The sequence below is a fragment of the Lichenostomus cassidix genome, chromosome 4A (genome assembly GCF_008360975.1).
Source record: "Lichenostomus cassidix isolate B80296 chromosome 4A, HeHo_3.0, whole genome shotgun sequence".
Taxonomy (NCBI): domain Eukaryota; kingdom Metazoa; phylum Chordata; class Aves; order Passeriformes; family Meliphagidae; genus Lichenostomus; species Lichenostomus cassidix.
Window position 1 is genome coordinate 4,710,984 of NC_139485.1, and position 25,110 is coordinate 4,736,093.

Sequence of the window (25,110 nt, forward strand, 5' to 3'; positions counted from 1 at the left end):
TGTCTCCCCTTTTGGTTTGTCACTGAGGTGTGGGCTTAAGAAAGGACATGCTGTAGCAAAGAGCTGTGGGGCTGCATCTGCAAAACTCAGGGTGGAGAGAAATCCACTTAGAAGTGTAAAGGCATGGCTGTGTGTGCTGCACCTTGGGGAAAGGCTGTCAGTTTTGAGGTAAAGTATCTGTCAGAGGAAAAGCTGAAGCAAAACTAGAAAACTGTCCAACCTGTCTGGATGCAGCCCTACAGAAAAAACCAAAATAAGTGTGTACTGTTGTTAACAAGCACTTTTGTGACAGGAAGGGAAGGTTGATTAACAGCAGAACATCTGGACAAAGACCATAGACAGGAGTGCTGCTTCCCATGGTTTGCAGAGGACAGCTGAGGCCTGAAAATGCTTACAGAGGTCTGGAGATGCACAACAAGCTTGGCATGGTGGAGATATAAAAATGGATTAATTTATTTTCATAATAATAAGTCTTGCTTTATTGAAAAAAAAGTCTGAAATTTTGTTAATTGCAAGGTTACGTGTTATGAGATGTGCCAATGTTACATCAGGGGTGCAACATCTGCATTGACAGCTTTGACAGGTGACAAGGGCTGCCTACACTGATCTCCTGTCTGAATAGTTTGTGTTGGAGTGGGTAAAGCAGCACTGAGTGAGCTCAGGTAATAAAAGGGGGATTATCAGAGCTAAGCAAGCTCATTTTTGCTGGGACAGTTTAAGGACTATTCATGCAAACACCTCAAATGCATGGAGAGGAATATAATCTCTGGTGGGACACATGGTGACAAGCTGTTGAGGCAGTGCTGGGCCACAGCTTCAGGTGGAAAAGGCATCCCTGTCCATCAGAGAAACTGGATAATTGGTTACCCTTCCTTTATCCACCCACCCTGCCAACAGCAGTCCTGCTGCTGTTGAGATGACTGTTCATCACCATGCTGTTAGTGGGTCCTGGATGCAATTCTGGAGCTCCAGCAGAGATTGGAGTCTTTTTTTTGTATTGCACTTTTAAGTAGAAGCCCCTTGTAAGCCATATACCCCCATGACATTAATTTCATTGCTTTTTTTTAATGCTCCTTGAGAGTAGTCATTTTTATTTTGCATGGTGTGTTGTAGTTGGAGTATAAATATCTATATCAGTCTATGTGGTTGCAGGAAAAAAAGCTGAGCTGTAGTACCTCTGGGGGAACACAACTCCGTAGGGACTCAGGGTAAATATTTTTTGAAGCCCATTAAGGTTATTTCACTGCTTTTATGCTGGCTTGTGGAAGGAGGTAAGAGTCTGCTGATGCTGCTGGCTGATGGTTATTCCTTCTGTACAAGGGAGCCTACATCTGTTTCTGTGTTGAATGAGAAGAAACTGCTGCATGTGCACAGCTGAGGGTGGATAGAGTAAAACAATTTTAGTTAAACCTGCAGGTGTAAACCTGGGGCAGACAATGGGTATGGCCACTGTTTTCAGAGCTGCCACCGAAATAAGTTTCCTTCTTGGATTTCAACTGGATTTGCACAGCTGTCTGCAAGTGTGTCATGTTTGAACTGGGTGGGCTATGGCCACAAAACTTCATAATGCAGCTCTGTATGGCTGGATGAACTTTACATGGTTAGGACTGGCTTAGCTTTCTGTAGGAAGTGTTTTAGGAGTATCCTAGAGTTTACCATAGGTCACAATCTGATGTGGAAGCCATCTCCAGGGTGAGGTGCAATGTTTGTCTGAGGCTTCTGTGATGTTGTTTTGGAATAGAAAGACTCACGCTTTGGCTTATAGTACTGCATAAGCCACAAGGGGAAAGAAATAGAACATGTGGGGAGCTGCAGGAGAAAGTGAGAGAATCACATACTTGAGTAATTCATTAGGTGATTCATCCTGTGATAGTTCTTTGGATCTGTTATAAGAATTAGTGCTTCTCCTTATGCAGTGGAGGAAAAAAATAATTCAGACTTTCTAGAGCAGCCTAAGAAGTGACTTTGAAGCCCTGTAACTGTTCCTATGATTTAGGGATCCAGTACATGCGGACAGTTTATCAGCCTGGGCCAGCTGAGGGACTGCTTTCAGTGAAACCTTGATCAACACTAAAATCTGCTAGTGACCATCAGACAGAGCTGTGGCTCTGTCCTGTGATATGTATCCTTGTGCCTTTACACTCACATCTTCTCTGGAGAGATGCTGTGTCTCTGTTGGAGGATGGTTTACAGTGCATTATGTGCACCATTATGGTTTTATAATGAAGATGTTGAGATATTAAATACATTACCACTTGAAATGTGTTGTACCTGTTTAGTTTCTGACCTCAGGGAAATTTTCTGAAGATGTTAGCTGTTTGCATAATAAACTTATGATGATAACAATATTTTACCAAGGAGGGAACAGACCTAATATTTGCTGTCTGAGGTTGTAACTTTGAGTGTGACTTGCATGAGAGTTTGGTGCAATTTGATGAGTTTTATGGTGATTCACTTTGCATATGGAAGAGCTGAAAGCAATTCATGTCAACCTGAGTGTGCAGGATGTGAGTCATTGCCTGATGGTCAATGCTTGGTCTGGCTCAGAAGGATATTTTCTATGAACTGAGTCTGTGAATCTTTGAAAATTACCTTTTTACATATTCATGAAACTTTACCTAAATTCATAGCAGCTTTGCAGTGAAAATGAATTGTGTTCTAGGAAGTACCATATGGCCTGTGCTTTTGTATTTGAACAATTACTGCATCAGAAATGTAAAGCCCTGAAACATGTTCTCAAACCATTGGAAGGAAAAAACACTAAATTGCCAGGGTGGCCATGTGAGAGCTGTGTGTGATCCCCTGCAGGCTTCTTGACATCTCTCTTCAGGAGCACATCAGCATGTGGCCCTGAGCTGTTGTCTTTTTAAGGGTTTTTACCTATGTCTAGTGATCCTCCTTGAACACTGGTCTGGATGTAAGGAACAGAGTAGGTCAGCTTGACTTCTGTGGAGAGCCAGAAGGGTGTGTGTGGGGTGTGATATTTAATGATGAACCAATTCTTGGGATGACCTACTCGATGATACTGGAGCTGGTTATTGCACTGCAAACAGTGCCTGAATCTAACCCTTCTGCTTACTCCACACAGTTCTGCTCTACTGACAGGCAGAGATCAATTTTAGCACACCCAGGCCATGGGCAAGAGCCTCTCCAGCCTCTCCTGGCTGTTTGGAGGATTCTCTACAGAGCTTTTTGGAGTCACAGCTGGGTTAACCCTCAGAGAATATTCTGCCTCATGGATGGAGTTGGTCTCCTCCTGACAGGCAAACAGCAATATTTGATGGTAGTGTAACTATAAACCATATCAGTGCTTGGCTGAGAAGTCACCATGATAGATGCTGCTGTATATTCAAATGTGTTTGAATTTTGTCTGGGCCTTGCTGGGGAAATAAACATAATCATCCCTAAGGAGACACTAGACTAGGAAACCAGATTCCCTGAGTGGTTTTAAGGGAGCTAATTTCTTGTTGAATGTCTGTCCCTTTGGCTGACTGGCAGTGGTTGGCCATGGTGCCAGTCAGGGTTTTCAGGGAATAGTGTCTTCAGAGGAAGTGTGGAGCTGGAACAGACCTGCAGGTTCTAAAGTAGCATTCCTGTTCTGTGGTAAAGAAGTGAACATTTTGTAATTGCAGATCAGCATGAGATGGTGCATTTTTGGGGTTTTTTAACATTAAGGAAAAAAATCACATGCCTCTGTGTAAAGAGGATTAATTAGTCACTGGATGCAAGCCATTTGTGTAAGATGCTAAATATTGTTCTTCTGGAGAGTGTATCAGCAAGAACTGGCCAAGTATTGAAGTGTATGTTTGCCTTTTCTCCCATGGACTAATTCATTAAGGTAATTATGATTAGAAATCTCCTACAGAGATGTACATGGAGGAGGAAAAGAGGGCTTTGGCTAAAAATTAGCTTTATGGAAATCTTTTTTCCAGCTGACTCTATTTTCAGTTCTTCCTTCTACTCAGACTTGCTTCTTCCCTTTCACTACTGATACTGGTAAATTGTTCAGTGAAAGCACTAATGTTCTGTCACAGCACAGACAGAAGATAAGAAAAAGGATGTTTCTACCTCTCCCAGGTTATTTCTGCAGTTGTGAGCTAGATAGTTCCTTCCTTGCAGGCATGCAGGGAGCTGAGGGGAGGCAGGAAGGGGAAGCACCACCCGGCATTCCCACGGTGCCCACTCAGCACAGGGTAGGTGGTTTACAGCTCTGAGCAGGGTGTCTCGATGGTTTTTGTTTTCTCCTGTTCTGGCTGAGATGACTCACAGTCACGGCATGGCTCTCCCAGACTCCTGGGAAGCTCTTTCCTCCCCTTGAATTTTGGTAGCCAACTCCCTTTCTCTCCCATCCCTCCTCAGCTTCTGCAGATGTCTCCCCACTAGGTTTGGATGGAATCCTTCCATTCACTTTGAACTGCAGCTTAAAGGATAGAATGACCTTATCATCTCCTTTAAAGGACACAAGAAAACTTTGAGTCACTTTTAGATCCTAAAAACTTTCCACAGAAGGAGCCTGGATGTGGCAGTTGCAGCACTCAGAGGATGGATGGGATGAAGTGTTGTGGCATGAGCAGTGTGACACTGATCTCTGCCACGGGACAGCTGCTGCTGCTGCTGCTGCTGCTTTCTCCCAGGAGTTGCTTTCCCTGTGTGCCACTCAACTTGTGGTGCAGGCTGTGCTTAGAGATATTTAATAGGATCTCAGGCACCAGTTTTTGGTCTGGGCTGCCTCTTAGGCTCAGCTTTTTCACCATTCCTTTTCACACTCCTCCTCCCACCACCGTCCCTGTGCCTGCAGGCCAAGGCAGAGCAGGATCTCTGGTCCTCTCTTCCACATTCTGATTTCAAACCATGGTAAGGGCTGACTTCTGTGCTGTAGGTTTTGCTGTGTCTGTGTGTCTGAACAGCTTTCTGCCTCTCACTCGTCTGCCTCCTTACTCTCGCAGGCACACAGGAGGCTCTCTGCAGGAAGAATACAAAAAGATTATTGTTTCAGCTTAAAAAAACCCCAATTTTTTTTCCCTTCCTGCTTTCATCAGACTGCATCTTCTGTGGGATGCTTACACTGCTGCCTAGACTGCAGCTCGTGTCTGGATTTTCTCCCGCAGCAGCCCCAGCCTGTCCTGTTAGCCGGTCAGTTTGCAGCTTGCTGCTAAGGGTGCTCAGGTGTGAATGCCTTGGGAGGTGATTGGGCAGGTAATTGTATCAGCTGCGAGTTCGGGTTCACTCAAACCAGCTGCAGCTGTGCTGGAAATGCCACTGCTGTGGGACAGAGGGTTAGGAACCTAACGCTGCAAAACTCACAGCGAGACCTGGTTTAGAGCACTTTGGGCATAAGGATTTGTTAACAACCGGCAATTTAGGAAGAAGAGACCTGCAGTAACACTCTCAGTAGCTCAGACAATGGATTCTGAAAAGGTATTTTGATTTGTGTATTTTATTTTCGTGCAGGTGTGTGCATCCCTGGGTGTCTCATAGAGTTTAATATTTAGGGCTGGGGGAGGAAGAGGTTTTGGGTGTCAAGTGTGGGTTAGCAGTGATAACTGCAGCTTCTGTTGCTGCCCCAGCAGTGGTCAGATGTTCTGTGAACAGTTCTGAAATAGCTCTGTTCTGGATGAGCCCAGCTCTGCACTTGGCTCCTGTGTAAATGGTTTTTCTTGTGCAAAACCATATTTTTTTCTTTTTTTCTTCTGTGTGACCATTACTTATTGAGACCATACAGCCTAAACAAGCTAAATCTGTGTCCCACAGTGAATTAAAAAAGTTTAGGGCTTAATGAGTTGGAATAGTGCTAAGATAAGAAAAGCCTGTTGTTGGAGAGACTTGACAGGAATAGTAGCTAAAAATTTCAGTCCCTTCTCAGGTGAGGAATTTACATGAGTATTAATGTGACAGCACAGCAGGGAAGCAGCAAAATACACAAAAGTAAATTGTCATCTTTGCAGCAAGCCCTAGGCAAGAGGTTTTGGTGGTGTGAAGTGCTGGTCCTGTAGGCACCCCAGGCAGCAGCTCCATCAGAATCTGCTGCAGAAATGAGGCATCTCCCCTGACCTGCCATCAGGGTTTCCTGATGGACCTTCCTTGCCCCAGACTTCTGTGCTTGTGGACCCCACAGCATCGTTAAAAAAAAATTTAATCCTGCAGCTATTTTGTACCCTAATCAACTTCTCCTTGCTGCTTGGAGAACAGCAGCTGTGGGGGTTACTCACTGAATGAATCATAGGAAAAATTAGTAGTTGTCTTTATGAATTATCCCTTCACCCGCTTACCAGATTCCTGGTTGGGGTTTTTGTGTTTGTTTTTTCATTTTTTTGTTTTTTGGTTTGGTTTTTTTTCCCACTTTCTTTTAAAATTGTGTTTAACATTAGATTTTAGCTTAATGTGAATGTCTGGGAAGTCCTGGTGATTTAGATACTTGTGTAAATTGGCCCTCCTCTGTGGTACTTCAGCATTTTGTCGAGCTATTGCACAGTGTTTAAATGAAATGTGTTTGGGGGTTTTATGTATGTAATAGCATGTTCTGTGAAAAGAAACATGAGCGCTGCAAACCATTTTTCTTAGTAACACCTCTAATTTTTGCCAAACTGTGGCTGCATCTCTCCTTCACCCTCACTTTTTCCTGCCTGGCAGAGTTGCATTTAGACCTGAAGCATTTCTGTTCCCTCGGAGAGGAATCTCCAGGTGCTTCTCGTTCTGGTTGCAGACTATTCAGCTGCAACTTCCATTTCCTGTGTAGCCACAGGAATGGATATGCCTCCTTTTATTGAATGACAAAGAATTTTGCATTGCTACTGGATTGTTTTTGTTCTTTTTCTTGCTTCACATTTTTTAATGAAATTAATCTTTTTCATTGATTTAATTTTTAAAGTACATTTGAAAGTACTTTTGCCCTTGAATTTTGCTTGCTGAGTGTTGCTGCCCTCCCTTCCCAGATCCATTAGAGCAGTGGCATTTCTGGGTTGAGTTGAGCTGCTGCCATCCCTGTCCTCACTCCCTGCCTTCCCCTGGGATGGCTCAGGCCCTGGCAGAGCTGGGAGCCTGGATGCTGCTCCGTGCTCACTGCAAGAAGCTGACCTGAGGAGACAGCACACACCAGTGGGATTTCCTGGTCACCACCTGCACAGTCTCTTTCAGTGGGTCTTGCCAGTAATGGTTTTATCTGCTGCTGAAATGTTTTCGTTTTCCGATTGTTCTGAGATTCAGTAGGAGGGATGATGGCTCCTGGAAGATGTTAGAGTGTGCCATGCCAAGTTCTGTCCTGGCTGTGTTCAAGGATCAGTTTTGGTTGACCACAGTCTCTCTCAGAGCAAAAGGGATTAACTAAAACGAATTTTTTTTTTCAATATTTGAGCCATATAAATAAACAGTTAATGTAGCTTTTCTGAGAAGTGTGAAGGGATGTATTTACTTTTCCTTGCAATTTTTGAACGTCTGGGATGTGGGGTAGCTCCTTTCACTCAACCCTGAAGCAATACAAGTGCTGCAGGAAATGTTAAAACACTGTAATTGCGGTGAGCTGTGTGTTGCCATTATCCACTGTGGGGGTTTTAAAAAGTGGCTGTCAGAAGTGCTTGTCTTCGTTGCCAGCTGGAAAGATAAATGTAACCTCTTAAATGTTTCTTGGTTTCTTTTGAGTTGATGGATTTTTTTTTCTTCATTTTCTTGTTCCATCATTATTTATTTACTTTTAGCAAGGGAAAAATGATGATGCTAAACTAACTGGTGGTAAATGAATTAGGTTTTCAGGAAGAAACTACACTGCTTTGAATCTCATAATCTTGCAGTAGGATATGAAAGTTTTGTAGATTCTGTTGTACATTGTGCAGTAGGAGACAACTACAGGGAAAGAATATCCAAATGGGACCTAAAACAACACAATAACCAAGAGGGCTCCCTCAAGCCTCAGTGACAGCAATTCAGATTTCCTCTTCATTCTTATCCATGGGACTGCAAACTAGAGGAGCAGAACCGTAGTCTGGGAAACTTTCCAGAATAATTTGCAATCAAATGAGGGATGCAGCCCTGTCTCCTCTGGAGAGGCTCTTTGCCTTTATCCCATTCCCAGTCCTGTGTGTCTCCCAGAGGATGGGCCAGGGCAGTGTCTCAGTGGGGTTTCTCAGCTGTGCATAAAGCATCAAGTCCCTTGACAGATCTGCTGCCTTTTGTTAGGAAGATACTTTCCCCATTTGTCCAGATATTGAATACATTCTTATAGACAATGCTTCTGTATTAGGGCTTTAAATTTTTTTAAAAATTCAGACAAAACAGTGCAAGGTGATTTGTTGCTTCTCAGTGTCCCAGCAGATGGGCAGAGGACAGCACTGCCTCAATGTTTTCCTGGCCTCAGAAATTGTCCTGCCACTGCAGATGCTGTTGTAGATGCCTACATGGTGCACAAACCACAGACACTTATGTGATATTTTGCTTTTCACCTCTTGTCCTGGTCTTGAGTCAAACTAAGTCTATGCAAGAAAGCACTGGATAGGGATAACCATTGAATCTTAATTTTTCAGGTTAAATTTCCAGGCTATGAAGGTAAATAGCTAGGATTTTCTGGTTACACCATTTTCTTTTTTCTTTTTTTTTTCCTTTGAGTGCCTGAGGGCAGAAAAGAAGTGTTCACTGCCTTACAAAATCCTTCTTAAGTGTGAATCACAGTTATGATTTATTTTTAAACACACTGATATGCAGGTTAAGTCAGAATGGGCCTGCTGCTTTTGCCTTTAATGCAAATACTTCTATACTTTTTACAATTCACAATGAATTCTAGAGTAACTTCAAATTTTTGAGTATGGAATGAAATCCCAATGAAGCTTTAACAGAAAAAAAATTGTTTGATCACTTAAGTTTCAATAAAATTCAGATATTTTAAAAGTTTACACATTAAAAAAAAAATAAAAAAGAAGCAGACCTGCAGCGTTTTTAGCACTGGCTTTTCTACATTTGGTCCCACTTTACTTGCTGAATTCACAGAGAGCATAGGACACATCTACAAAGTCTCCAGTCCCAGTGGGTCAAAAAATGTCCAGTTATCTGGGCATAAACCCTTCCCCTGGAAGGACCAGATGCAGGGAGGTTTGGATGCCTGGGCAGCCTCCTTTATTTTTTTTTGTGCAAACCCATGTGCCTGACCTTGAAGAAGCAGCTGAGTCACCTGGTAGCTCATTTCCCATCTGGACACCAGGGATGATAAAAGCTCTGGCCACTAAACCGGGACAGATTGCAGAAGGATGAAAGCTGTTGCAGAAGGCAGGAGATCAGTGTGTTCCACCAGTTTGTGTCTTTGGAAAAATGTTACTAAACATCTTTTAAAACCCAACTGGACAGAGCTGTTGCTTGGGGAGGAACAAGCAGGAAGGCAGGAGACAGCAAGGCAGGCGTGGGGGTGTGAGTTACCCAGGGCTTGGTGTGCTTGGCTGGTTCAGCTGAAGGAGTAAGCAGGAGATGCCTTGGCTTCCTTCCCAAAGCTCTGGTGACCCCCAAATCCAGGTTTGCAAACTCGTGGGTAGGTCAGGGCTGTGCCCTAAGTGCCCTTGTCCCTCCTGCATTAGGGACATGGGGCTGTTGCTGCACATCCTGAGCCAATTTTGTTAGACTTCTCTTGTACTTTTTGCCCATCCTCTGTTTTTGTAATGTGGTACAAGTGTAACCACTCAAAATCCATACAGACAGATTTTGCAGCAATATTGGTCTTTTCTAGTGAAAAGACTGGAAATCATTATTCTTTTTGACAGCCAAACTTCTCCAGAGAGTGAACAGGAAGCATTATTCTTAAGTAATGAGGGGATTAAGTGAAATTTCTCAAAGCAGTAATATATTCAGCTTCAGATTTGAAATGTTCAAAACATTACTCTGTGACTGCAAAAAATTACTTTGGCCGATGTAAAATGCCAGGGAAATTCTACCCTAGATGGTTTTTGATTTGGGGAAAGAACATCTCATCTTATATTGATGCTGCTCTCTCAGAGATATAGATATTACAAAAAAAAAAAAGTGAAATGGAACTACTTTCAGTAGCTGGGAAAACCAAAGAGCTGCCTTGTGATCACTCTTTTTTTCTACAAGTAGCATAAAAAGCAAGCATTAGAGGTTGGTGTTAAAATAGTACTTTGCACCTCTCCTTAAGGATATCAGTCTTTTCTGCTATTCAGAAGAGAAGCAGAACAAAAACATTGTGGGCAATATTTTATAATAGAACAATGAGCCTGGATAGCTAGATTTAAAACCCCCTGTTTCATAAATATTTCAAAGAATCTTCACAGATTTAACCTTAGTTTTTTTATCATTGCTTTCCTTATTATGCATCAGCTTTTAAGTTCCACTATGAAAGAAAACTTCAGAGTGAAGGATGTTATTATCAGTGTGCAGTGGCACTTTTATATACTGATTATAATGAAGCCTCTCCACATCACTTTCCTTCATGATTTTCATTTCTACGCCTAAAGTGAAAAGGAATAAATGCACCTCTTGCTCGGCAAATATTTTTATAAGGTCAGCAATTGATTGCTGAGTGTCAGAGTGCTTCTTCAGGGTTTTTCTGGACATGCCCAGTGATGTGTGGTCACCAGTGGAGAGTCACATCCCTCGGGTTTCAAGCATAAGGGCACCTGTAAGGGCTTTTTGTGATCAAATGCTGCAATGCACAGCTTTCTATGTCACAACATTCCTCATCCTTTCCCATTCATCTTGTGGCAACAGCATTTGTTTCAATGTGGCTACAAGCTCTGATGGTCTGAGACTGCAGTGATCCTGGGAGTTCTTGAGTGGCAGCCTCTAACATTTGTTTAGATAATGCTGAGCAATGTTACAAAAAAAACGGTGAGAGAATATACTGCTGTATATTTTATATGTGTATATATATGTATAAAATAAATACTGTTGAATATCTTCAAAACAGCACACAGTGATCTGCCACTGAATCTTTTATGTGTGCCTTTGCAGAGGCAGTACAGAAATCTGTCTGAGTGGTAGGGGAAGGCTCTGCTGTAGAAAGCTTGCCCAGGTACCCCAGGGTGCAAATAATCCCTTTTGGCGACGTGCTGTAAATGAATGATCTAACCTTGCCTGCACTTGCAATCTGGTTATTTCCTGTTATTTACGATGTTTTTTTAATTGAGTTTTCCTATTAGTAATAAATAATAGCCATATGTTGGCTTTCACAGCTTTATTGTACAGTAGACATTAATGCAGTGTAGCTGGTCAGTGCTTTCACACCTCATGGCATGGAGAATGAAGCTGGAAGAGTTAAAACAGTGATAATTCAGCTCCCCATGCAGTCTTCTGTGTTATAGGAAGATCTCTTTAAAGCTAAAGTGGGGTATTTCTGCAGTTCTAAAACACACCAGGTATTTTCAGGCATCCGTTTTTGGTCTATTGCTAAGAAACAAACTTAATAAATATAAATGAAGTTGAGCTTCATGCTTTTAGCAGATCCAAAGTGCTCCCTCTATGACTATAAAGCTGGTGTTGCCATCCCATATACCCTCATTAGATGGACCAGAAAGGCTGCAGAGTCATCTAGCTTTCAGATTATGACATATCATGCTTCCCTTTGGCAGGCTGGAAATGATAATAAGATATGTTATTTACAGTTTTTATTCTTGGGACAGAGTTGTCCACTTGCCATCAGAACAACCATGAGCATAGGTGTACACTTATTTATCTTATTTTTTTTCTCCTGGTATAATATTTTAATACCAGGATTGTTGGTCCGGTGCGTGATATTTATTTCTCTATCAGTTTCTAATTCTCCTGGCCTGTTTTCTGGGTGGAAAGGGCAGTCTATCAGGCTGGCATGGAGTGTGCTCACAGCATCAGGCCCTGTACTAAAACATCCCAAAGGGACGAGTAGGGAAAGGGGAGTGAAGGGTTATCACCTCAATCCACCTTAGTTGTGCTGCTTTCTTACAGCCACTATAAATACAGCTTTGATTGGCACGGTGGAGGATCGTATTTTTGGTACTGCAGGTACATGCAGGCTGCAGTTTAACATAATCACGTGCTGCTGATTTCCAAGTGCACCATCCTCACCTTGACATTTCGGCTGCAGGAGTGCTGCAGGGCGGGCAGGTGACACCTGCACACTGTCCCCACCACAGGGACGGGCAGCAGCAGGGCAGGTGGGCTCCAGGGGAGGTGTGAACCTGAGAGAGGATGGAAGCCTGGCAGTGTGTGAGGTGGGTGCAGCTCTTGTGGACGGGTGCTTTCCCCACACCTCGCGGCAGATGAGCTCTGGGAACAGGTTCAGAAGTGCTGTTTGCTCAGCTTCACCTCTGTCTCACTCTGTGCCTCCATCTCCTCTCCCGTTTGGTTTGCTAATCTGATTTATCAGCCATCTTCCTGTGAAGTACAGGATTAACTTTGTGTGGTATTTCAAGCACTGTGCTCATATTCAGGATACTTTGTAAGGTAAATAAGGCTTACTCCAATATCAGGGATGCCTTATTAGCCCCTGATGCTTTCACCTCATACCCTTTTCTGTAAAAAATGTTTTCTACTGCAGTTTCAAAAAGACCCTTTATTTTGTACAGCTTTTTACTGTGGTGACTTTCAAGGTCATCTCCATGTGGTTCTGGATTTTATTTGTGGCCATTAAGCTGTGTCTTTGACAAGTTTCTATTGGTTACAATGAGAATGTATTTCTCCACAGACTGAATGGACTGAAACTGTTTCATGTTTCCAGTGGTGCAGATGTGTAACAGTCTGCAGATTGCTTGATAATTCCCTGGTGGGTAAAACTGGAAAGGAAAAAAATTGTGAAATTAAAAGATCATTTAAATGATAGCCCTTTGTTCTACCTTGTTAGTTAACATTCCAAACAATGATGTACAAACTGCATAATTTGTTGTGTGAAAAGTACCCAGTGTGGAGCCATCTGTGTACCAGTTGACACTATTTATATCAAAAGGGACATTGCAATAGCTGGAAGAGCCCCTATTCCCAGCTAACCATTTCCAGTGTGACTCTAAATTATTGATTTACATTCAGTCTGTATTAACCTATTATGAGTTCATCTGCTGCTTTCAGCTCTTGTATCATGTTGATGTACTTCTAATTTTCCAAACTGAATGGTGATTTGCTTCAAAGATGTTGGGATGAATTGTTCTCCAGTGAATATCTGAACGCCTCTTATGCCCCAGATAACCTCTTTGATTTGAAAATATCATTGAGAACTCTAACAAGGCCAGCAGCAATTCCTTGGTAATCCTGGAAATGTCCCTTTTCTTTCTGTTCTTCCCGATCTGCTGAGTACATGCTTGTATTTCCAAAAATAGCATTTATGGGATAATGTGCTCGGTGTCTTTGGATGGAATGACCATTCTGGACTTTGGGCTTTGCCCAAGGTGCTCATGGGCAGTGAGAGTTTGTTTTTATGTCTGTTTAGTAGGGATATTCCATCTGCAAAGTACTTTGAATTTACTGGGTACTGTATATGATGTAATTGCACTTGGTGGCTCTTTTAGTATTACTCTGCTTGAGTGGGTTTTGTTTTGTCCTATAATACATGTTTGCATATTGTGCAACCACTGGGGAAATCACAGAACCATACAGGAATGGAGTTATTGCTAAAAGAGCATTTTCCTGGTTAACTTACATGGTAAAATAAATTCAGAGAATGTTTGAATTGGAAGCTGTGACTTAGAAATAATTTTTGAGAAAATTATAACAGAACAGTTAAGTGGAAGGCAAAAAGTTATGAATTCTATAAGGGAGAGAAATTCTAAATTCTGAAATTTGACTGGTTTTGAAGACTTCTAGTTTGGTTAGTACTGAGTGCAATACAATATTTCACCTTTTCTCTGGAATTATAAAAGTATCACTGTGAGAGTTTGTGTTGTTGGCTCAGTAAAGATGGTTTTAGCAGCACCCATGAAGAATGCAATTAGCAGCTCACAGCGTCTTGTTTTGGACAGCTCTGCATTTCTTTTCCTGTGCTGCCACTGCTGAGTTGGACTCGAGGCTGGTTTAATTTGCTGGTGTGAGGAGACTGATCCAGATTCTCCTGTGCACCTGCACCAGAACTGAAAGTGTTCATATTAAAATGTGCTCCTTCTTTTCTTCCCTACTCCCCAGTCTTCACCCTGATCTCCAGGCTCACCATGTGATGTCCAGATGGTTTTGTGAGTAGTTAAATTGTGAGAAAAGGATCTCTTCCAAGTACTGTAACACCATGTAACCTAACTCAAAGATGTATTATAGCTCAGAGGCACCACCTCGGTTTATTCTATTAAAGTATAATTAATTACCATTCCAATAGGGCTACTAGGTGTATGTACTCATCCAGTGCATTGAAAAATAATAACAAAGCTTCTTATTATCTAATGGATGATGTTATACATTGTGGATGCAACCTATTAATATGGAAATACTGGCACATTCATCCAGGATAATTTGTGTGGTGTGTTTCCCGACCTAATAATGAAAAAAGTAGGTTAGCTTCCAAGTTTTCTGAGATGGGAATTAAAGCTTTGTAGCAAGAAGGTCTTTGATAGTTTTACACAAATGGCTGAAACTTGCAAACCTTGCATATTTAAAATGGTTTATTCCACAATGATGACTTGGAGATATTTCTAATTAATTGTAGTAGTACATCACTGCTGAATTTCCTTGGCTTTCCCATTATCTCACTGTTGTTTGCAATTTAATGGAATTAAAAAGCATTGAAAGATACAGCTTACCAAACATGGTGTAATCTGAGAAAATATGGGTTTATAAAGAGATTTTATAACATGTAGTTTACAGAAGCTTATGCAAAGCAGTTTTCTTCTTCAGGAAGCATTAAATCCGGCATTGAGCATTTCAGGTGCTTTATTGTTGCTGGAGAGTGTATAGTGTGGGGTGCTCATAAATACTGAGCTGTTAGGTGTGAGCCTGGTGAGCATTTTGCCCAAGGTGTATTTGTGAAGTAGCTGTTGTATTTACTGCCATCTCTAAGATGGTTTCAGTGTTTAATCAATATCTGCTCTAGCCGTCAAAATGACGACCTTCCTTTCGGAGCTTTGTTCCCCTGCTAGCATAAATGTGATCTGCTGAGCTGTGTTTCAGGAATACAAAGATTGCCATGTTGCATTAGAGCTGATGTCCATCAAATGGCAGGCTCTTGAGGTGCACCTGCACTGCAGGCAAAGGTGGGACTGCATCAGAGCAGCTCCATCTGCCTCAGCCAAAGGCCCTGGCAGCCACTGTCCATCTCCTCTTCCGTGACCTGTCCCAGTTCCATGCTGCTCTGGCTCTAGTGGGAGGCAGAGGCACCCTGGCAGTGAGGAGGCAGAATGAAAAGACTAAACTTGGCCCGTGTTGTAGGCTGTTTTATGACTCTCGCCCCCAGCCCTTGTGATGTTTGGGGAAAGACAGTGAGTATTTGAGCCTTCACCTCTGAGTGGTGCTTTATGATCTGAAGAAGTTCATTTTTAATGGACTTCTCTGTGTGTTGCTCACTGTCATTTTGTGTTGTTCAGTGAAAACACATCCTTGATCTGTCCTGCTGTGCAGGAATAAATTCTTTTAAAGATTTTGCACTTTTCCAATGCTTTCAGTATCTCTTCAGCTAAATCTCACAGCTGTGGTCTCTCACCCAGCAGGTATCCTGCCCCCAAATGCGTCGATAGTAACTTTTTTAATATAGCACACATTGGTAGTGGCTGGTTGTCAGAACAGTCATGTTCTGTAGAGTATTTTCTGAAAGAATGGTTATTGTGCATATAAAGCTTTCTTTTAGGTTTTCTTGCTGTTTTGCTTTGCCCGTTTGATATTTGACTGTCCTCTACCTGACAGCACACAGGTGTTCTGCTTGAAAAGCAGAGACTTTGCAGACTTTTTTCTGCTTCTGCTCTGTGAAAACTTTGCCTCCTATACTGAAAACAGAGAGTGTTGTATATGCTAAACCTTTTTGCTTTGCCTCATTAACACCTGTGGTCCCCAAGCTATGCTGAAACTGACAGATATATATTTTTTGAGACCAGTAACTTCTGATAGAATCAGAAGATGAGTTCAGAGAGGTGCTGAGCACATTCTACTTCTGCCCTTGTGCATGGTTGTGAAGATGGGAGAAACTCTTTATTGTGGGCCTGTTTGTATTTTAGAATCAGAAATGTTGTTGAAGAAAATTAAATCAGGGTGCGAAGAATATGCTGTTATTGGAAGGAGTGGCAGCTTGTATTTGCTTGGTGATTCTCTGAGGCTTTATAATGGTAATAGCAATGTTGGGGGCTGGATAGGCCTGGTATCTGAGTATTTTAAATATTTATTTTTAAAAGTGGACTCAAATAGATGCTTTGTAGTATGATGAAATTATTTATCTACAAATTACTTTGGTTTTGGTCTGATGAAATCCTAGTAAGAAGACAAAACCTATTAAAGACTTGGCTTGTGTGGAATTTCTAACAAGGCTTGATAGCACAGGAGTTTAAGGGGGAAAAAAAGTTATCTGAAATTCTGTTTACTCACAGTAGTCTGTTCAAATTCCATTGCAGGAATGAGAATTGTTTTAGCATTCCCAGTCCTTGTTTTTTTTAATGTTTGTTTGCAGAAATAAAATTAGATTGATCTCAACATAATCGGTTTTCCTTCTTTTTAATATGACATTATTTTCTATGTGAAATGACATGCTTTCATAAAAGTAAATGTTGGGCTACTCTGAGCCATCCCATCTGGGGGAGAACATGGAAACCTGCTAGGTGTAAGGGTAGGTAAGAGAGCTGCAGAAGGTGGAAAGAGTGCAGCTTCAGGACAAGCTAAATCCCCTCTTTTTTGGGGACAGGTGGCTTGCACTCTGTCCCCAAGCAGACGCCATGGCACAGCCCTCCAAGCAAATCTTGCATTGTTTCAAAGAGGAAAAAAATGCTACCTTAAGCTTTGGAGAGCAAGTGTGTCCACTGGAGTGAGTGACAGGCTGGGCATGACCTCCTCTTCAAAGCTTTGGATTTGGGGATTTCTGTTGCCAGAGTGCTTTAAAGGGTAAGGAGCGTTGCTGCTCATTAATTAGTAAAATTTGAGCTGACTTCAAGTGGTGCTTGGAAACATTAACTATCAGAGTTTGGATTCATGCCCTTGAAGAAAAACGAGTTTTATGTTAGCTTTCCAGTTTTCATTAATAATTCTCCTTCTCCTAAAATAATCCTTCAGTTCAGGAAGTATGAACAGCTTTGGGCAGATGGACCACTCTGAAGGCTGGGGATAAGCAGGAGCCTTTTGGGGACACATGAACATTTCTGGTGGAGGTGCTGGGTCTGGCATGGCCAGCTGGAAGGGAGGGTTTGGAAAACCCTGGGGAGCTCATGTCACTGTCATCGCTGCCCTAGGCAGGAGGTCAGAGTGACCAGCTCTTGATGCTTTTCAAATACACAACAAATACACGCTAACATCCAGCCCACAGTGGGCATCATCAGCTGTGATAACAGCATCCTTCAACACCTTTCTCTTGACCAGGCTGTGTCTTTCTCCCCACATCTCCTCTTTGACCACAGTGAAGAGAGCTCAGCCTTTGCCTGGCTGTCTGAACCCTCACCCTTTTTAGGGGTGCTGGAGCTTTGACTTTCACTCAGTGTTGAGATGTGGATCTGAGATAGCACTTTGGACCTGTCTGTAGCTCAAGGATGTCTCTCCAGTTGCTCAGGGTACAGTTCACTCCCTGACATCTGGAGTTTGAACACAGGAGCCTGACAATGTGCCCATCTCCAGTTTCAAGCTGGTAAGTCTCTGGACACATAGCAGGTGTGTATGGGCACATGTTGACATGCAAAGGGCTGGAAACCTCGCAGGATTTCCCTTGTTCTGTTGAAAAAATGGTCAGTGTCCCTGCACCATTGCTGAAGCTGTCCAGAGACAGAAATTGTGTCACTGCCAAATGCTTTTGTCAGTCTGATCATGTGTGATTGATGAACAGGTCTGAGAGTAACTGAATGGTTAATTTGCCCTGTAGATAGATATGCTTTTTAGATATAATAAGACCTGCCTCTTTTATAAAATTAGAACATGAATGTGCACAGGCATTATATAACTGAGAAGTGAATACTGTATATGGCAACATTTCGGATTAATATATATTGAAGGCTTTGATTGTTCTCCTTTCTGTCCTTCTGGTAGTTTATGGAGACGTGAAAAGTTTTCAAATTACCTTTGAAATTCGCTTGTAACCTACATAGTTTATCACCATTTTCCATTTCCTGAGCCTGTGGTGTTGAAGGATTCATAATTCGGTATTTCAAAAATTGTCAGTGGCTTCCCTATATGAAATTTTAAATATTCTGAATGTACTTCTGGCATTCAGTGGTTGTATTTGTTCATTCAAATGTAATGGATATTCAATAGCACCTATTATCAGCTTGATACAGAGAATATACTTGGTAATTACATATGCCTACACTTGATATAAATTTAAATCATTTTCTGCCAAGAGGTCTGGTAAAAAATAACACAATTTTTTCACATTTTATGAAGATTCAGTTCAGAATTTTTGAATTCATGAAAGAGAGGTTTGTGGGCGAAAGAAGGATCCACCTCCCTGGTACTGGTGCACAAAGCAGGGTGTCAATTCTCTACTTCTAGAAAACCTTTCTTGCTCTTTGAATCATCTTCTGTGTTTTACTGACATGCAGAGATTGCAGCCTCTGTTCATCATGAGCATGTGAGTGTTTTTCTGAAGTGGACACAGGAATGGATGATGTTGATAGTAATCCATTCTTTATGTTTTTTTAAATTTTAAGAGTACATATTTCACCTGCTTAACTGATCTAACATGAAACATTGGCTACCTTGTCCTGCAGAGTGCCATGTCAGTGTGGGGCTCTGGCATTCTGAAGGACGGGTGCTCCCTGGTGTGAGAGCTGAGCAGTGCTGACTGTGGGCTCTGCAGAGAGCTGCTTCTCTCACTCTGCTGACCAGGCAGGCAACTCTAAGGATCAGTAGCTGCTGAAAGGAGGCTCTGTTTGGGTTTTTCTATTTTCTGCAGCCCCAGCCTCTGAGCCAGGAGCGAGCACGGTTCACTGACCTGGTGAAGGATATCAGTGAAGGGAACAGTTTTGCTGAACTCACAGTACGTTTGAGATTGGTTGAAACTCCAGTGAACGTTTTTTTTCCAATGGCCAAGCAGTTCCTTTAGGTCAAGAATGGGAAACTGTGCTTGGTGTGAACAGAAGAATTTTAATCTGACTTTATTTATCATTCTATGAATTAATACCTGGAAAGAAGAATTGCATTTTGGAAACTGCATTCATAGGAACTGCTATAATATATCTTATGCTGCCATAGCAACATAGGAGTGCAATGAGTTAGAAATCTCCCAGTTATTAGAAAACCTGAATTAAGCCAAATATTGAACAAATTGTGTTTGCATAGCACCCAAGGTTCTGCCTTCTCTCATGAGGTTTTGACCTTGTTTCAGGCAAAGGGGTGGCTTTGATTCTCGAGAATCAGGCATGACTGCGAGAAACAGTTTATATTATGATGAAAAGTATGAGAATAGCTGTGCTGTGTTACTGTATGGCAAGTCAGATTTGTGAGCATATATTTAGGCTGCTGACTGTGCTCAAAGCTGTCTTGAAGAATATTTTTAAAGGTTGTGAAGAATGGTAAGGAAAGGAAAACTAAATTCTCTATGTTTCCTTTTTGTGAAACAAAGATGTTTATATTTACTTTTTCTCTGCATAATGACAGATGAAGCAAAAAATTCTATGAAAAAGGAGTTTTCTGGAAGGTGTGAAAATAGCAATCATGAAACATTAGCAAAGACTCTAATGAATTATTTGGTTTCCACCAAATATTTGAGGAGAGTACTGAGGCTGGTTATGAAAATATTCCAGAGGCCAAGGATGCTGTATCGGTATAAATAGATATATTCTCTATTCTATATAATTCTTTCTGTATGAAATACCTCTCCATTAGGATAAAAAAGGAGGATATTTCCTATGGAGTGTTAATGGGAAGAAATTTCTGGAAAATATTTGGGTCAGTTCATTTGGAAAATACCTTGCCATTACACTACTGCCAGGAAGAATCATTCTTTGAGCTCTCACTGCATGTGAAAAAACCTCATCTTTCTTGTGTTGTCAGTGACAAAGTGAGAGATGGAAGGAGGAAATGTGTTGTGGTATTGCTTTATTTTTAATCTTATTTTTGCTGTTGTTTTTTATTTTAAACTTTATTAATGTATCTATTGTAGTTTGATCTTTTGTCAGAGATTGCTAGTATGTCTCCATCCCGTCTTTTCTGCTGTGATTTTATAAGTACCTAGTTGCAATATCCATAAAAAACATCTGTGATGTTTAAAAAAGTTTTATTTGTTATAAACTTTTTTGCCTGAAGCACAAAGTTCTGAAAGTATACTTTTAGCGCTGTTTTTCAAAAGCTTTCGAAATACAGTTGAGGGGATCAGGAAATTTTTTTCCTAATTTTGCAGTGCTCCTAGCAGTTGTCAATAATGTGTTTTTAAAGATCTAGGTAATAGTACTTAAAAAAAAAAAAAAAAGTGGAAGTGCAGCTCTTTCTAAAACTTCTGCTGAAGCACTGATTAATCTGTTGGCTTCCAGTAACACCGCAGTGCCATTAGACTGAAATATTGATAATTGCAATTAAACTGAGATTATTTCCCGTACACTTTCCTCTTACAGTGCCTTGTGATGTGCTCCCTTTCCTTTAACTTACTAGACTTGAAGTAGTTACTCTCTTTCTGCAATTGACTCTTGGGGATTCCAGTTGTCTGCACCAACTCTCTCTCCAGTAGAGACCTTTTCCCAGCAGGGCTTGGGCACCAGACGCTGATTTTCCCTTCTGAAGCAACTCGTGACCTCTCCACTCTGGCTCTATAGTGTCCTCATTGTACATGCTGTGTGTATTTGTCACATACACAGCGCATGCAATGTGGACATAATGGAGCTCAATGGTCGCCTGATCATAGAAAAAATACCTGCAAGAAATGCTGTTGTGGGCTTGGGTATGTTTTGGTTTTTTTGGTTTTTTTTTTTTTTTTTGGTGTTGTAGGATTTTAAAACTTCCTTGGTATGCAAGTATGCTGTTCTTGTGTGAGAGATGGGGCCCAAAATATGTGTTGTAGATACAGGAAAATAAGGCAGGGGAAAGAACTCACAGGGTCATTGCAGCTCTCCAGACCACCATGAAAGAAATCTATTAGCAGCAGTTAAATAACGCAGGAATCTAATTTTGGCTCCTGATAGCAAGGTGATTCACTTTAGGCACATATATTCCATTAGTGTTTTTTTGTTGTGTTTAATTTTTTGCACATTCTGTGCTTTGTACTATCACTGAGAGTTTGGGGAAAAACCTGCCTTTTTCATGTAACAGGAGAATGTTGTATCCTCATCTCAGTGCCTGTCCTGAGCACACATGGATAGAAATGAAGACCTGACATGAGATGACAAAAATTAGCTTCTGATGTTTGGGGGGGACAAAAAAAAAGCGTACCCAGTGCAGAGAGTACCATAAAAGCAGTGCTTTGCTTCCAGGTATTTTTTCTAGAGGAGCTGGGATTTGATCCCTCAAAGCTCAGTCCTGCAGGTGGGAGCTGATGGAGCTCCTCTGACCTCACTCCTCGTGTCCCACTATAGCAAAATTCTCCTTGACGCCTGCGACTCTCCTCTGCCTGGGTAGTTTTGCTCTCACTGGATTATTTTTTATTCCTCCCTATAAATCACTATTTTTGTTAATCCAATTGCTGGAAAAGGATTATAGCCTCAGAATAAAATCCAGTCGTAATTAAAAATGCAAAAGCCGCTTATGTTTTTAGGCCAAAGTTATTAGAGGAAGGTATCAACCTACCAATATTAATACCCCAATCTCAGCTGGGAGGCTGTTATCATGATGAAAGGGCCTGATAATGACCTGGTTACTGAATATTTTATTGTAGATAACTTCTTGTGTTTGCCTCTCATCTATGTGCACCATAAACTATCCCCAGCAGCCTGATTCTCACATGCTTTGTGGGCATCCTGTTTCTTCCACATTTCACGAAAACATTGTTTTTTCTTTTTTTAAAGAAGAGCTAATTGAGCAATATTGCAAAAGCAAGAAGAGTTTGTGACAGACTGTTCAGGGCACAAGGGCTGTGGGAATCACCTCTGTAAGAGGATTGAGGCATATTCCAGTCTTCAACATCTGCATCTTAAGCCATCTTTTCATAATGAATACTCCCATATCAAATATCCTCTCTGTGTTTGTAGTTTCCATCAATGCCCTATCTGGATAAAGAAAAATGGCAAACTGGAACAGCTCTCAGCCATCCCATTATTCATGCCATGTGCCCAGCTTTCAGGCATGCAATTGTCTGGGTATTCAGTTTGCAAGCCTGCTTTGTCACTCTTTTAAAGCAGAGCACTTTTTAATTACCTCTTTATAATTAAATCAATGGAGAGGGCTAGAGTTACCTATTATTATTATTTTTAATCCAAAGATTGAAGCTTTCTTTGACCTTTGGTTTCTTCAAATGGGAGGTGTTTCATTTTGTCCCTGCTGTTTGGAATTAAATGAGTTTTCTGTGAAGGAAAGGATGCTGAAAGACTTATTCCCTGACGGAGGATTTAGATGAAAAATTACGGACCCGAGTGACTCTCAAACTGCATTATTCAGAATCTCCTCCACCCAGGCTGTGCTCAACTTTGCAGACTCAAACATCCTTCACCTGACAGTCCGTGGTGTTTGGTCCTCTGATGGTAAATGAGGTTTGCATCTGAAGCAGTGAATGGAATCGTTTAGAGCATCAGGGCTAAACTGCAAAAGGGATGGAAACAAATTACCTCCAAATGTCAATTTATCAGCCTCTGAGCTACAGCGAGTTTCAATGAAGAAAGCTCTTTCTGATGTTCCTTTCTGGTTTAGGTATGTTTTTTGATGGTTTTTCTTTTTCTTCTTTCCTTGATTTGCTTTCCCAGTTTATTTTCATGAAGACATTTTGATCTTTCCTTTCAGTAATGACATATTTATGATCTTTGTTCTCCTCCAAGTGGCCCCGTGTGGATTGCACCTCTTTTTTGAGGTGTCAGGAGCTTTCTGTTCTCTATCCAATGTTGTTGGTGTCCCAGGCAGGTGCTGAGGTCCTGATTCCTGTTTCCCTTGTCTCCTCTTTCTCTTGCTCCATGCTGGGGTTCGGCTGCTCATGTTCAGCCTGGCAGTGGTGGTTATATTCAGGGGTGCCTGATGGCAGCACCAGCTGCTTGCCCAAGTTATTTCAAAATGTTTATTTACAGAAAATAAATTTAGTCTCTAGGTTGCGCTGAGGAATTCTCTGTATCTCTAGTCTGTTCTAGCAAGAAAGATGCTGTGCCAGAAAAAGAGATTTTATAAGAGGCAGCATTAAAGGACTACATGTTTTTACTGCTGTGCACAGCTGAGGAATTCCAAATTTAGTATTGTCTGCATGTGGTGGAAAAATACAAACTCAAGAGGAAAAAGGGCTAAAAAAAGAGAAATGCAGAGATTCAGCAGAGTGTTCCTTCATGTGTTTCTACTGTAGAAGTCTTGAACCTCAGTGAGGTGCTGATTTTTCCTCTGCTAACAAACTTGCAGCTCTACTGGGTACAACATGAGATTTGTTTCTCGCTGTCAACAGCCTTGCTCAGCTCTTGTTTGTGAGAGCAGGAGTGTTTCACGTGTGCAGGGCTGGTGGAGGGGAACAAGTGCTGGAGACTGAAGCCCGGAGTACAGAGAGAGCTTGAAACTTTGCCTGCTGCCCTAAATAACCAGTTAAGAACAGGACTGCAAATCTGTACCTTCCACATGTTCTGGTGCCCTGCCCTAAAACTGGATGTGGAGAAGGAATCTGAGCTACCAAGCACCTTGTGTTTCCATTACTTGCTCCCCTTGTAAATCATTGTGGCAGGGAGTGAGGATTGCTGCCCTGTGCCCTGGCTCCTGGGCAGCTGCTGGGGCAGGCACAGCTCAACTGCAGCAGCAGGATCTCACTCTCTGGCTGCTCTGCTGCTGCCAGCAAACCCTCTGCAGAGAGGGGACTGCTTCAGCCTGTCTGGGTTTGCCATGCCGAGGGGTTTGGGAGTGTGCACTGGTGGTGGGAGTCCTTCATTCTGCACCCTTCTAATTGTTTTCTCTTGCTGAAGATCAGCTGGATCGGGAGTGCTGAGCAGAGGAAGGTGGGTGTGTGTGAGAAGAGTTTGGTGCTGGTGTGGTGCTGGTTCCTGCCCTGTTGGTGTTTGAGAGAACAACGGTGCTGTGGTGTGCCGGGAGGAGGGGATGCATTTCACCATCATAATGCTGGACCTCTTTTTTGACAAAGCCAAGCTCTGGAGTAGATGTAGAATCACAGAAGAATTTAAGGTGGAAAACTCCCTTAAGATCATCGAGTCCGACTGTGTGCTTTAAAACTGAATTCTGCACCACTTCCTGAGCAGTAACTCCTACCTCAGGTACTGCAAAGCCACACTCTGCTGCTGGGTCCTGTCTGCAGCAAGAGAAACATCTGCAGGTTCAGATGTGGCACAGGATCTGCCCAGGGGAATGGCCCTGGCTCCAGTTCTGCCTTCTTGGACCTCAGGCTATAAGGGTGGAAAGAAATGAGCTGCCTCTGGGCAGCTGCTGAGGCTGACCTCGTCTGGCAGTTCTCAACGTGGTCTCTCCTACAGCAATCCTTGCTGGCCCCTTTCCTGCCCTTGTGGGTTGGGATTGACTGGGGCTGCTTGTGAAGGCACATGGCTGAGGGACAGGGTCCAGGGAGAAAGTGCCTTCCAGGGCACATTCCTGCAGCTCTGTAGAGGGCAGAGCCCTGCATTTGTTTCATTCTTGTTTTCAGATACTTTCTTATTATTTTATGTATTTTTCTAACAATCCATGTTCCTTTTTCTGTTTTTCCCTTTCTCCATAATTTTCTTCTCACTCTATAGGATTATGCTTTGCATGAGAAATGTTGTGGTAGGACTACATGATATTTTTGTTCTGAGCTCTTTCCTATCCAGCAATTAGAAAAGCTGTAGGGCTTTTTAATTACTCTGACAATGAGGAACAAAGTTCCTTTTGGTATGTTTTTGTCATGCTTCCTTGAACAACTTTAAAATTGTTATATTCTGACTTTCACTGTGGGCTTTTTTGCATTATGCTGATAAGGTGGATTCGAAGTTGCATAGGTATATCCCCAAAGGCTGAACACAACTG

General features: G+C 41.9%; 1 protein-coding gene across 10 annotated transcripts in view; it reads left to right on the forward strand.

The window, feature by feature from the left end:
* HTR2C (5-hydroxytryptamine receptor 2C) overlaps positions 1-25,110 on the forward strand; it is a 224,847-nt gene that overhangs the window by 79,189 nt on the left and 120,548 nt on the right. For 3 of the 10 annotated variants that reach the window (XM_085060274.1, XM_085060275.1, XM_085060265.1), the window contains exon 1: positions 5,238-5,418. The exons of 5 other annotated variants lie outside the window; for them this stretch is intronic. The gene's annotated coding sequence lies outside the window, so the exon portion shown is untranslated. Of the gene's footprint in view, positions 1-5,215; positions 5,419-23,939; positions 24,096-25,110 lie in introns of those variants that run through there. 2 more of the 10 variants (XM_085060276.1, XM_085060271.1) reach the window with 2 other exon arrangements.